Consider the following 14,695-nt stretch of genomic DNA (forward strand, 5'->3'; position numbering starts at 1 on the left):
TCTGGGAATTTTCCCTGTGGGCTGGTCCTGTGAAGGCCGGTTGTTCTCCAACTCCGGCATTATATAGCCTATATACACAGGTTATCTAAGCCACAGTGACAAAGTTGGTGCAACCTGTTATAGCAGATAGCAGCGGCCATCCCAACTGAAAGTGTGTAGCACTTAGGCCGTTGGTATCTAGCCAGCGCTTGTTTAAAGGATCTAGCACTTGCTGCTAAAACACTGATAGAAAGAGAAAGCGTCTAAGTGCAGCGTAGGTATGCCCGAAAAAGAAAAAAAGGCTTTGGTGGCTGACGCTGCAAAGTGTGCTAAGATAACAGATTTATTTAAGCAGACCGCAGGTGATAAGGACACTCCCACCCTCCCCCGTCTGAAGAGGGGATTGCTGTGTGGCTATTTATTGAAGTGTCCGTCCCTGGCAAAATGGGTGCTGTAGGTTTCAGGTCAGGGCCAGGCCCGGTCTTTCCTGTTCAACATTGAGCTCATGTTTTTTTTCTGGTTTGTGATCTCTCTCTTTTTCTCACACACTTTCTAGTCCTGAGTAAGCTCCCTCTCTCCTGGGTTTCAAATTTTTCAGGACCACTCAAGCATTGTCAGGTCTGGTCTCAAACTTACGGGCACAGAACGAATTCAGGCTTCACTTTCATGCCACAAAAAAAAGCTCCCACTTCAGAGCTTGTTGAATTATTGCTTACTAGATAACTAGCTATTCATTCAGTCCACATGTAAGCAGGACTATAGATGTCTGGCTTAACGTTAGTCTACTATCATTTATTTACTATCATTTATTGGGAATTTCCCCACTGCAGGACTAATAAAGGACTATCTTATCTTATTAAATCTGGCTAATTAATTATCCAGAATGCGACAGCATGGGTTCTCTTTAATGTTTCTCAGCCATGTAGTACCTCCCTGTAGCTGCTGCCCACATCAGATTCAAAACCCTGATGCTGGCCTACAAAGCCAAGAATGGACCAGCCCTTTTATGGCAATGGTCAAAACCCGATCTGTACCAAGAGTCCTTTGAGCTTTAGTCCTTTGAGTCTTTGGCTTGAGCCACCATCCTTTAAGATCCATACAGATGCATACAGCCTGCTGGCTCTAAAGTGTCTGTCTTCCAACGCAAACTGAAGACCCACCTCTTCCAAGAGTACTTGGGCAGAGGAGAGCTGGGCAATAGAACAATATTTTATCATACTTTGATCAATTTTGTTATCATGGTACACAATAGGCTTTTATGAGTGTATCGAGGACATTGTCAGTGCTTAAGGAACACTGATTAACTGCACATTTCATTACAAAGAATGTCTAATCAGTCTTATTTGATTCAATAGAGTGAAGAGTGAAGCAGTGAAGAGTCAAACTCACGGTACTCAGTATGGGAGAGGATTTGAATAGCGGTTTTTAAAGATTTTACACTGTTGGTGCATTTTGTATACATGACAAAATATTGCAATAAATGTTGTATATCGTAAAATATGTCTTTAAATATTGTGATATAACATTTTTCTATATCGCCCAGCTCTAAGGCAGAGTGTAGCGTATGTTGAGTTTTGTGGTCTCTATACTGACTTTTGAGGAGCAGACACAAACCAGCAAAACAGCAACCTATCCACCTCCAGAAGTGGTGAAGAGTGCCAACACATGTCTGAGGGTTTGAATCTCTAAAGGGCACAGAACTGTCAAAAGTTTGGGAACCACTTTTTAAGCAAACAGGTTCTCCTTTTTTCATTTCTTTGAAAAGGTTACATGTTCCTGATGCCATCCTGCAGCATGGACGCTCCGTTAGCAAGTTACAGTTGTCTGAACAAGGGGCTTTTGTTTTCCTTCAGTCAAGTGATGTAGGAGAACCTACTCAATGAAGCATATCTGATAGACCCAAACCTTTGGAAGGCAGATGCAGCTTATATTGTTAAATAAGGCTGTAAAATTTGATGATTATTATAGAAATAGCTTGAATCATATTATCTTGTTAGTAGTTATAGTAGTTTACATTGTTAATATTCATATTTAAGACACTTTATAAATCATGGTTAAAGTAAGAAAAACAGTTTATCTTCTGTTTCTCATGAAGAAGGAGAACTAAGGAATGGCTAACCCATTTCAAAGCTCTCTCATCTTGTTAAAATTCTGGAAGTATTGGCAAATTCTCAAATATGCCCTTTCCAGGCTACACATTCTATTTGAGCTTAGTTTCAATCAGAATTTTAGGACAGAGCTCTTTTGCTGGAGTCAACTCACATTCCGTGCCTTCTGAAACATGTGAAAAACCGCAATGCCTTATTTATTCATCTCACCCAACAACTTCCTTCAACTCAGTAGACATTAGTCTTCAGTCAGATTCATTGGGGGGAAAATATAATTTCTACAATAATCTACTGTGCTCAAGACAGTATGATACAATTATATGAAAGCCTTTATAGTATAAGCAGATCATACTGTATCCAAGACTTTACTGTATAGCTACTGTGACAATACTCCAAAACATACTGAATCATCTGCTTTACTGCAAACTACAAGTGGTTCCCTAAAGCAGGAAATGACTTGACTATGACTGGAACCTGAACCCTTCAGTTTTTCATCATTTCCATCTTAAACGCACAGTTGGCTGAACTACATCCATATCTGAGTAATAGACTGAATGCAGCAATTTTATCTTAATTAGTAGATTTTTAAAGTTACCTAATGTTAGCCAAGCATTCTAGCTAACTCAAGATCCCTAAAAGCATGCTGGCTGACCTTCCAAAACCTGTACAAAACACTAAAAAGACAAAAGTCTTGGGACACCAGCTTATTTATAGTTTCTTCTGAAATCAAGGGTTTAAAAAATGTTTATCCTGCATTTGTTGGAGTAAGTGTCTCTACTGTCCAGTGAAGGCTTTCTATTAGATTTTGGAGCACTGCTGTGAGGATTTGATTGCATTTGGCGTTAGAGAGTTGGAACTTCTTCGCAGCTCATTGGTGGAAGTCTTTATACCCCTTTTTACATTTTTACAGTCAAATAGACATACCCATTACACTACCCACCTACAGACTTTTACCTCTGTAAATTTGAGGTATTTAACAAAAATATGGGATGTGGTTCATCAAGCTATGAATGTGGAATTATCGCAAAAAGCAAGATGCTCCAGATTACAGTATTTGCTCTCTTCGGGGAAGACCTGGAGAAGCTGGAGTGGGTTTTAGTATGAACGTGGGTATCCTGAAGCCAACCAATCCTACAGGTACTAGAGCCATGACTGTGTCTGAAGCAGCAGTTTTATTAAGGTCCACTGTCAAACTAAACTAGCACTTAAAATGTCTGTTTGCTCACACACTGTGCGGTCATAACTGTGAGGGAGAGCTCTTCGTCTTGGTCTTCTACTGCTTCCCGTGACGACTGAGCCTGATTCACGGTAAGCGTGGTGTTTGTGTAGATCTTTCTGTAATCTCAATCTAAAAGAAGACGAGCAACCAACAGAGAAGAAAGGCCTTCACACATCACTGAGTCGTTGTCTTGGCAATTGCGTAACCGTATCTCTCTCTGTACTGAATGTGGCTCTTGAAGATGTGTGTGTGTGTGTGTGTGTGTCGCTAAGGAGGACCCACTCCAAACACACACACACACACAGATAGAGATGACGGATGACCTCAAGAGCATAACACACTGGCCCCAGAGTGACAGGGCCAGAGTACCCATCTGTGATGAGTCATCGAGTATGTCTCCCCCCAACACACACACACACACACCCCCATCCATGCTGTCACAATGTGGTGCTTATATGCCTTGCCAGCCCCCCACAATGCACACAAACAAGTGCACACGGCACACTCAGGGACATTGCTTACGACTAATGCCATGTCCATGTACTCATAATGTCCCAGTGCATCGTTTACTGTCGCCGCAGGGAAGTCAGAAGTGTTATTTTTGTGCACCCGGCGGTAAATATGAATTAGAACGCGGCCTTTTATTTTATATTACTTTGTTTTAGGGGTTGGATGAATTTTAGCTTTACTGTTTTGGAATTACAGCTTTCTTTGAGTCCACACCCCTTATTTTGGTGAGGATAAGTACTGGGCCGACTTAACAACAGAGAAACAGAGCCCTACTTCCCATATCTATTCTTTTTCAGCGGTTTATCTTCTAGACTGTTTTGGTGCTGATGAGAGGTTTGCATCTGTTGCAGTCTAAATAATGTGACAGTTCATTTGGGGCTGTTCTCTGATGATTTTCCGTTACCATGTGCAGTTGTTTATGAAACGCTCTAGACATTTATGCTCTTGAAAATGGATGATTTTGCTACATGCATATGTTATAGTTGATAGTACTGACTGCAAAATTCCTGTCATCTCTTTTTAATGACATAAATAAATACAAAGGCATGCAAGGCTGCCATAGTTGACATACATTTAAAGCTGACATTTCTTTAATGTTTAAGCAAGATTACTTTTTTATTTTAAACTTTTACTTTTTCATAATAATAAATCAAAAGTAAAAGAGCCTGAAGCAAAGGTTCTGGCACTCTGCATTGTCAGTACTTAACTGCCTTTGGCAATATCAGTTTGTAAACGCTTTCAGTTCACGTTCAAGCTAACTTGTTCAGTAAGTTTCTAGGCCATCTTTCATGCACCACTCTTTTGTGGTCTTTCCACAGATTTTGGCTGATGTTCAGGTCGAGAATCTGTGGGTCATGGCAATATTTTCAGCTTGTGCCTTTTTGAGGTGTGTTAAACATCAGTTTACTGCCATAAAAGTCATCCTATTTTCATCTACAGCTTTTTTTTTTTTTTTTTTTTTACAGATGTGTGATGTTTGCTTCTGGACTTTGCTGGTATTTAACTGAATGACGTTAGAACTCCCTCTTCTTCGGTATGAGAATATTTAACAGCTTAATTTTAGTATGATTAGATAATTCAACCGATGGCTTACCAGGTTTGCGGTGCTTCCCTGCTCCTATTTATAAAGTTGCAAAGTCAGCTGTCACAGGTTACACACACGTGTGCAAATGATGTACAAGGACGGGCATATATAAAGGAAATGCATCGCATTGCACTGAGTAACGCAAGTCATGTCATCCTCCATTAAGTGAGTAACTATAATGAGTTGCACTACAACCTTCTAACATGCTCTGAAGTGATGCAAATGATTTTCACATGACGAAAATATGGACAAAAGTATTGGGACACCTGCTTATTCACTTTTCTGCTTTGAAATATCTGTCTCCAATGTCTAGGGAAGGCTTTCTACTAGATTTTGAAGCATTGCTGTGAGGATTTGATTGCATTCAATGACAAAAACATTAGTGAGGTCAGGATGTTGGATGATCAGCACCCCAACTCTTCCCAAAAGTATTAGATGGAGCATCATCATTCCAGAGAAGACTGTTCCACTGCTCCACAGCACAATGCTGGGGTTTTATACACCTCTAGCCCACACCTGACAGTAAAGATGGTGCCAATAGGATCATGTTTATCTGCTGCTTATCTGAGTCCTATTCTATTGGTAATACTTCTACCTCTACAGGGACTAGACAAGCTGTGTGTGCATTTGCACATTTGTGTCAGCAATGGGTGCGACTTAAAATAGATAAATGCATTCATTAGAAGCTGTGTCCGCAAACATTTGAACATAATTTGTCTTTTAGTTCATTTACCTTAATAACTGTATTGATAAAATGGTATTAGACTCATGTACAAGTTACATGCACATATGACTCAGTTAGGGAGGACATTTTATGAAGGTCTATTAAAATGGCATATGTAAAGTTTCCTGACAGCCCATCCTAAAGCCTACCTGCAATTAAACATCACTAGCCAAATCCAGGCAGAAGTAACTTACTACACACAAACACAGTCAGACAGAAGCTGCTGGGGCTCCTGTGTGCAGGATCACTGTCTACAGTCAGCTCCAGTGCTCTGTTCTCAGTTATCTGTGTGTGTGTGTGTATGTGTGTCAGAGAGAGAGAGAGGGGGAGAAAGAGAGTGAGGAACACTGTGTGTGTGTGTGTGTGTGTGTGTGTGTGTGTTGTACAGAGTCGTTCCGCTCATAAGCAGATTATCTTTAACTCTTCAAACAGACTCGGCTTGCAGCACTGTGATGTATGGAGCTCTCGGCCCCATCAAAGGCCCCGACACCCACACATGCTCTGCCCAATGCATCATAAACACCAGACAGGGAAACGGCTCACTAGGCACAAGCATCACACGCCACAGCCCAGGAAAAAATATAGTAACAGCATGCATTCACCCTTGGACAATGTTTCCAAAAAAGCACTTAAACAGGATTATGCTTCACTGTCGTCCTGAGGCGTATCGCATAATTTAGCTCAGTGTCTTTTGAGAGGTGTCATCACTAATTGGTTGCCTGATAAATGTCTTAATATAGTCTATATTAGGTAAGGCCTGGATCCATATGGGATCTACTCATTTAAAGGCAGACACACTTGTCTGGAGACACACCAGATAAATAAGTGACAGCAAAAACAGAATGAAAGAGATTAGTGTCTAATCATTAATGTGGAACACTTGGAGTCAAAATGTTGTGGATGGGGGAAGTATGTAGTATTATGAAGGAGCTCACACACACTAAAAGTTTGAGTTTTGACACGTTAGACCCTAAGGCCACATACAGTATAAACAGTTGCATGCAAAAGTTTGGGCATCCTTGGCTAAACCACAACTTGTGTAATTTTTTGAAACTGTGAAGTAGTTAACACAGCCTCTGTAGATACTCAAACCTAAGGCAAGTCTTAATGCACAGCTACTCTGTATTTTATAATATTAAACGATCAGTTTGGACGCCTCACAGAGTCGGGACTTCAGTAACACCATCTTTGGCAGAAATCACAGCTTGCAAATGTCTTTTGTAGCAGCTAAAAGTCTCTCAATTCTTGTCATTGGAAATCTTTCAAGAAATACAAATATATAGGGTTATCTTGCATGGGCAGCAGCTTGTTTAAAGTCTACACACAAATTTTAGATGATGGCTTTATTGTCTTCAGGTTAACCGTGGTGGGTTTTGAGGTATGTACTATCCTCTCTTCAGCTTCAGCCTTTTAACAGACCATTTGACATTTGCATGCAACTTTGCCAATGCCACTGGCGGCAACACAACCCCAAAGCATGATACCCCGGTGCTTCACAGTTGGCAAGCTGTTCTTTACATGAAATACAGTTTCTTTATTTCCTCCAAACACGTTTCTGATTGACAAAACATTTTGATTTCTATTTGGACTATTTGGAAAAAATTATGCACCACAGAAACCCAAAGCCAAAAAATAAAAAAGAATTGGATAGCTCCTTATTGCCTTTCCCTGCCTTGTGGCATTGATTACTTGTGATTTTTACATCTTGACACGGTTGATTTAAGGAGCCCATGGAGTGTTTGCACAAGGTTTAAAGAGCCAGAGAATTTATAAAGCTAGGAAATTTGATTCAGCTGACAGTTCCTAATTACAATTGTTGACATGCCTAAGGCCTGATTTGCTAATCAAGGTTTGAGATCTTGTAAAAAAAAAATTTAGGCCTTAGCCTTTGCAATGCAAATGTCTGCCTGGATTGATGATATTGCTTTTTTTATTATTATTATATATTATTTTTATTATTATTATTTTATTATTATATAATATTATTTCTGTGCATTAAGGTTTGTTATAAATACTGTTGTCTGTGTTTGATTAGCTACAGAGGCTGTGTTTAGTACTCTTCTTTAGAAAAAAGGGCTTTTTATACAATTGTATTTTCACATATATTGTAGAACCGGGCACAACTTACCATGGACGTAACATGCAACTTCATGTTGCGTCCAATTCTTCATGTAACTAAACAGGTCAAACATGCCTTTAGTCATTTCCCTGTATTCTCATAGCAAAGTCATTAGTAAGAGCTAGTCAGGATAAATGACAGCTTCAATAACGAGGGGTTAGTTTTAATACAGTGTTGCAAATAAGCCTCCTCAGAGGCACAATGAAAGAAAACCAGATACCTTCATTAAATTTCAGAAAAAGTTCATTATTTGGATGCTTTTATCCACAGATTCATCAGAAACAGATGTGGTTTAAAAAAAACAAATATTTCAAATGTTTTGTCCTGATATTTGCTTTTCCACTTTGTTGTCAAAAATGAATTTGCATGTCTGAAACAACCTCTTTCTTTTTTTTTACTAATCATAGTATTATCATATTCTGTTTCTGATCATTTCATGTGTATAAATGGGATCGCTCATTTGGGTCAAACAACATAGAACTGTAATAAATCCATTTTGTGTGCCTGACTTTTTTAGCAACTGGTACTAGTGAACTAGTCTTTCTGTCTGTAATGATTAAACCCTGCCTATGGGGTACACTGCAACATCTGCAAACACTTCACCTACTGCTGGGTTAATCACGAAAAAACAAAAAGCAATATCTGTTGCTCTGCTCTTCTCTATATTACATCTATGTAAGTACCTATGTGAGACAAACACTGTACAAAGTCCTGTCTATCTGTTCCTTGTTCTACAAAGTCATTAAAATGTCCTGAATAAAATCAGACAGAACTACATGCACCCAGAATGTGAATGGACTGGAACAGCAAAGGATGAGAAGAAGAGAGGCCTTAATGAAAAAAAGGTGCAACTCTGTATTAAACACAGAAGTCTTTGAGTCTGAGGAGAACTTGCTACTGCGTCAGTGTGGCGTTTCGGATGCGCAACCAGGCGCCGGTGCATCTGTGTTCACGAAACGCATACACACACACACACACACACAAACACACACACATCGTTTCGTGAACACATCATTTGTCTCTTTGGGTGGCTGCTCTCAAACAGCTCCCATGAATCATGTGTGTGTCTAATGAGTGTCAAATGCACTCACACACACATACAGGCACACACACACACACACACACACACACACACAGAGTCTGGGGGAAGGGGTAACACGGTGATATCATCCTCAGTGGCAGGCTGCTTTGTTTGGTCGCTGTCGCCTTGTGACAACGCCAGAGGGGTCAGTCTCACCCCGACAATGTGTCTCTCCAGAGGAGAACAATAGCAGAGCGAGGGAACCTATTTAAATATGCAGAAACCAGCACCACTGCCCATTAAAAATGCATTGTTGAGAGAGGCTCTGAAAGAAAGCTACCTAATTGGACCTTCTGTAGCTTTTAAATGATAGTCTGAATTGGGCCAGGACCATGTTTAGCAATATTCAGTATTTGAGGCTCAGGAACAATTACACAATTTCACTCATTCACCAGAAATGCTCATGGGTCAGTTTCTTGGACACAAGAGATTTCTTTCTTTTGTTTTGCCCTAGTCTACGATTCTTTGAAGTTCCACAAAACAGACTGAATAAGCTCTCCTTTTAAACATTCTTAAGCTTAGTTGAAGACTAAGAGTAAACTGAGCCTGACTGAACTTGCACAGGGGTTTCCACTCCTGCACTTTTTCTATAGACTATACATACTGACGATGCCATTTAATTCAGTTAAAGGCTGTGTCCAAAACATGATAAATGCTGCCTACTCAGGCAGTATTCAAAGGCAGGAAGGTACTGAGTCAGGTCCAAATCCAATGTTGAAAATGCTGCCTGCTAAGGTACCCTCATCTGGCTGATTTGTAAAGGCAGCGTAGATGTATCCTTCACCGCCTTAATTATTCCATGATCCTCTAAAGTAGCGCTGGCTGTTTCTTCTCAATTGTCCCCCAATTTAGTTATTTCCAATTTCCACTTTTACTTCTACTTTAGTTCAACTTGACATTTGCTGAGGAGAAGTAAAAAAAAAAGTAATGATTCAAAACAAAAAAAATTCTCAAAAAAAAGCTTGAATGCGTGCTTGGTGATAGCCCCAGCTGTCAGCCACTTGAACTTTCTGACAGCTCCTGTGATGCTGGTGAAGACGAAACCAAAACGTTATGTTAAGCATTGCTCCTCTGCCCAAGTGCGTCAGCTTTTTGGTGTGTGAACTGTTAGGATATAAGTCACAAAAAAAAACATTATTTAGAAAGAAAATCGGATTTGGCCCACCTCAACATGCTGAGTAATGTTGAAACAAAGGAAGGCCATCCGACCCACCCATAAAGAGCAAGGCCAATTATGCTTGGACTGCAATCCATGGACGGTTGTGGGATCGCCAGGGAGCACCCATGATTTCTTGGCAATACTTAAGCACTTAGGCAGTTGTACCATAATAGATATGGATCTTATGTAGTAATAAGCTAGTGAAACGTTTTGAAAGGATTATTTTTTTACAAAAATGCTGGTGAATGTGAGAACTGAGCACCTGTATCCCTGTCACATTCCTGACCAATCAATGAACACTCACATGTGTTATTTGGTGCACTATATTTTAACATGAACCAAATAAATAAAATTAAATCACACAAAAATCCAAACTCTAGCACAGACTTTAGCTAACACAACAGAGGTGAACACAGGCTAAGTCTAATTAGACCCACTTTTAATATATTTAAAACAGTTATATGTTACAAGCTGACAAAGGAAACATGGTTACCAATTAATATCATTTTTAGGTGTCCACAAACTTTTGATGAGCAGTGTGTATATTTTGTTTACAACTGGGCTTTGTTCCAGCAAAACTGGTAATTAGATGTTTAGTCCCATATGGCTTGGAGGTGCAAGTATGGTATTATAGTGACATCTATTGCTTTGATAGCTTCACCTGAGGCATGCACGCATGAGGAGTCTCCAAATGCCAGTCCAGTCTCAAAATGCCAACCATGCATCCAAATGTCTTCATTACAATATGAGCGACACACACTGATCCCGCCTCAGCACTCTCCCTCTGAGGAGCGTCACCCATAGCTTGGAGTCATAAATTACACTTCGTTCCAGTGAGTTCAGACAGAACGCCCAAGCAAACCGGCGCAGCCAGCACGCTTCACGTATCACTGTGTATGTGTGTGTGTGCACAGACACAGGGAATGCAGCATGTGTGAGCACATCTCTCTCTGCCTGGAAAACATGCTGGGAGAGTGTGATGTACTGCACTGCCTCTTACCAAGACAGAGAGGTGACCTGCCATCTATCCCAGCTTACTGTATCCTCATTTCTCAAAGTTCTCAAATCACTCTCACCACCCTCCCCTAATAAAAAATATAATATTATATATCACATAATTGTTTAATAATTTGTTGGTCGAATTTATTCCTTTTTCTTTTAACAGCTCCAGACGCTACCGTACTAACAAATGACTAATCAGACGCTCGCAGATGTAAAACATTAAGAATACTTTAATACAAGGAGTTTGAGGAGAACCAGTGGTTTAGGAAATAAAATCAAAGCACAATGAGCGAGACTACATCCATAACCATAAACAATCCAAGATCCAAAACCAAAAACACAAACAACCAGGTAAACAAATCCAAAAGAGCAAAACCAGAAATCCGAACACGGAAGAACAAAGCAGGGATCAGATGTGTGGAAATACTCCACACAGGAACTAACAAACTGAACAGGTACGAATACAAAGAGATTAAGAACAGGTGTGTAAAATCAGTATTCCAGTGAGTTTGAAATGGAGAACAATCTTTGTTTGGCTCAGGGGGGTGGTGTTATGGTGACGTCATGAGATGAGAGGGGAACTGTGGTTGGGCTGGTTGATGGAGGTGGAGGGAGAACATGGCAACAGGACAGTGGGTAAGGACTTGATACTTCTTCTCTGATACATGTGAAGCCAGCCACTGTCTATTTTCGACCTCCTGTGCATCGCCATCCTTCCCCCTGGAGAGAGCACGGCCAATTGTGCTCCCTCGGACTCCGGCCACTGATGGCAGAGTCGAATGGATTCCCGGGGAATTCCCGACCCCCCTGTGGTATCTAGTGGTAGCACATAAGACCGCAGAACCACTAGGACCCCAATTGTTTAATATGTTTCCAATATTACCAATATTTTATTCAATTGACTTTTTATACTGGCCTTTTTATGATGGATGTACTAAAGATGCTAAAAGACAGATCTTATAGTAAGATAACAATGTGTATCAGTATTATGGCATTATGGCCACCTCACATCATGATGCAAACCCCTACCCACTCACGCAAATATGGATTGTATTATGTGATCAACTCTCAGGACCCTTAGATAAATATTCTGATACCAATACTCTCTCTAATGTCTTCATATGAGGAAATTAAAACGATTGGAAGAAAGTTACATAATTTGCAAAATCTCACACTTGATGAATGACATGTATTTATTGAATTATTTCCTAGGAAAACAATGAACTTGGAAACAAAATATGCCAGTCATATCACTGACCCTTCAAATCAATCAAATTCTTATAGATTTACGCAGAACTGAACAAATGTTAAAATCCACCTGGTCAGTCAGATCACCAAGGCAATTAAAAAAATTAAGAATTTGTAGCCAGAATGATCAAACTATGCTTATTGTATATATTTCAATTACAATGAATGCTTCAGTACCAAAAAACAGTCAAGGAATTACTTGGAAATTTTTTTTATCATGGAAATGATGTGGAGAGATTTCAGTTTTTCACAACATATTCAACCAGTTTAAAGATTTATATCTTTTCATACTGACCCACTTTCATCTGCTGGCTTACTGAGATTGTTAAAAATCATTCCGCTATAAAAGAGCTCATGTTAAAAGTTGCGGTTATGCTTTTGAATATTGTGTTTTCTAAATCCGTTACTCCCAGCAAAGAATGAACTTGTGTCTGCCTGTCATGGAAACTGAGAACATGCCCAACAGAGCTACACATAATTCTCAAGCTCAAATAGTCAAGACTTTAAACTCTTCATGTTCATTATTGTTATCTGAAACACCAATGCAAAAATGGCCACCCAAGCCACAGGCTCTGTATTATTTGTGGTCAAAATGTGAAATGCTGTAAAATATGTACTCCTGGACTACAGCAGATGATGAATTAGAGCTTTGTTTAAATTATATTTACCATTTTAACCCCCTAAAAGTATGACTTTTTGTAGTTAGTAGTAATTCTAAGACCTATTACACAGTAACTACTATAAATTATTTTAGCTACAATAAAGTATTCAGTAACTGCTATGAAACAATATGTCATTAGAGGATGAGGAATTAAGTTGGGTCTTTAGGGCTCAAGGGTTAATATCATACACTACCTTATTTTCTTTTAGTCTATGAAAGGAAAAGAATGAGCTGCAAACCCTGCAAACCACTTAAAAAGACTATGGATCGCCGGAGGGCCAAAAGTCTTGTTACAAGCTTCTAATACTAAAGAACTCTGAACTCTATTACTAAAGAAAACTGTCAAAATCTCTAAGTGGTTAAGATAGGAATAACAAAAGACAACGTATCAAATGAATAGCAACATAATTAACTGGCATTTATTTAAGAGGAATATTTAAATGATTCAGGCCAGTCCTAATTGACAGCTTAGATTCCACACATTTGACAAATTCCTTCGCTTGCGTCAGCCAGCCAAGGGTGAGAAATGATTAGAGAAAATGTATTTGTAGAACATATATTTGCCATGGGGGAGCTAGGAGGGTTACAAGGGGGTCATCATCTGTTAAAAGTGGAGGAGAAAGGTCTGGGCCTCTGTAAGCAGACAAGAACAAGCCACTAGTAAAGAAAAGTAATGGAGAAAAGACAGAGATCAGAACACTGAGCAACGCCACAGAAACTGGCACACTGAAATGCCAGCAGGAGATGGAGTGAGAGAGGAACACATTTTCTGACACGTTGTAAGTGTGAAATCTCCTTTAGCCAGACAGGAAATCGAAGAAGTATGGCAAGAGTTGTTCTTTTTTTTCTGCTTAAATGACTCGGATTGCATAACAAACTTGGATCCCACTTCCCTCTCACTCACCGAGCAGTGGCTCAGACCTGTCAGTCATAAAGAATTACCAGCGTGTTCCAGCACAGAGCTGGTAATGCTAAAGTAACGCTAAAGTAATGCATGCGTACAGAAGTGTCTCAGCCAGAACATCACAGCGGCCTCAGCGTCCCCTCCAGCTGCTACAGGCATGAATATTCATCGCAGGGCAGCCTCTGCGTTCTCGGGCTGATTGGTCGAGCAGATACATTTGCACGGGCTGACCACCATGCCAACCAATATAATCGACCAGCAGGTCTTGCTGTGAATCGGATGAATATTCATCATGTTATTCTGCTTTTCTGTGAATAAGGCATTTGTGGTGTGGGCAGATGATTGGCGTTTCGCCTCGGAGGCCTGTTTGATCAGAAACAGAACAGAAAAAAGAGAAAATACAACTGCAACTGGCTTGAAGTTGTGGTTGAGGGAATGACGAGGATATTTCAGCTACTCTTCAAATGTTTCTGAACAGGACATCTTTACAGGACCTGGACTTTTCAGGAACAGGAACAGGAACAGTTGTTGAAGAAATTACAAAACACATTACAGAGTTCCTAGCTCAACTAAGATAAAATATTCAGATGAGCCAAAACATTAGCATGTAGCATTATAGCACACTATGAAATGATTTACCTTGTAATAACAACACAGGTCAATGTTTGGAATATACGTGAAACAGTAACTGAACAATTAGTGGGATAAGATGGGCAAGTGAAAACTAGCCACTCAAAGGCCATTTGGCCAGACAGACATCTGCTTAGAAGCACCTCTGAAATGGAAAGCCTTGCTGGGTGCTCCTGGTCACAGTGGTAAGTACCTAGCGACGGTGGACTGAGGAGGGACTCCTTAATGTGTGACTGCGATGAAAGCTATCCTATCTAGGCAGGACTG

The sequence above is a fragment of the Salminus brasiliensis genome, chromosome 12, assembly GCF_030463535.1.
Source record: "Salminus brasiliensis chromosome 12, fSalBra1.hap2, whole genome shotgun sequence".
Taxonomy (NCBI): Eukaryota; Metazoa; Chordata; class Actinopteri; order Characiformes; family Bryconidae; genus Salminus; species Salminus brasiliensis.